The sequence below is a fragment of the Octopus bimaculoides genome, unplaced genomic scaffold (genome assembly GCF_001194135.2).
Source record: "Octopus bimaculoides isolate UCB-OBI-ISO-001 unplaced genomic scaffold, ASM119413v2 Scaffold_51101, whole genome shotgun sequence".
Lineage (NCBI taxonomy): Eukaryota > Metazoa > Mollusca > Cephalopoda > Octopoda > Octopodidae > Octopus > Octopus bimaculoides.
In genome coordinates this window covers 20,902-21,322 of record NW_026315910.1, presented here as the reverse complement: position 1 = coordinate 21,322, position 421 = coordinate 20,902, and the positions used below count along the sequence as shown (strand labels likewise).

At 26.4% G+C, this 421-nt stretch overlaps 1 protein-coding gene across 1 annotated transcript in view; it reads right to left on the bottom strand.

Moving 5' to 3' along the window:
• The window catches only part of LOC106875647 (ankyrin repeat and sterile alpha motif domain-containing protein 1B), a 36,670-nt gene that overhangs the window by 34,618 nt on the left and 1,631 nt on the right, over positions 1-421 (bottom strand). The window lies entirely within an intron of this gene.

The following is a 421-nucleotide window of genomic DNA, read 5'->3' as shown; positions in this document are numbered from 1 at the left end:
AGATAGATACATAGATAAATAGATACATGACCAGACAGACACAGATCTATATATATATATATATATATGTGTGTGTGTGTGTGTGTGAGTATATTCTTAATATATACCTATTGTTTTGAAGGAATTTTATTCCCCCAAAATACTAGGTATTGAACCTCTATTGCCTTGGATGCAACCATCCCGTCATGAGGTGAACATATCCTCTAATCATATATATATATATATATACACACACACACACATCAATACACAGGTTAATGTCAGATTTAGTAGGTAAATATGTATGTATATATACAGGTGTATAGAAATACAATAATATATATTGATATTGTTTGTATTAGCGAAAAATCACAGCTGTAAACAAGTATATATGCACATATATATATATATATATATATATATATATATATATATATATATA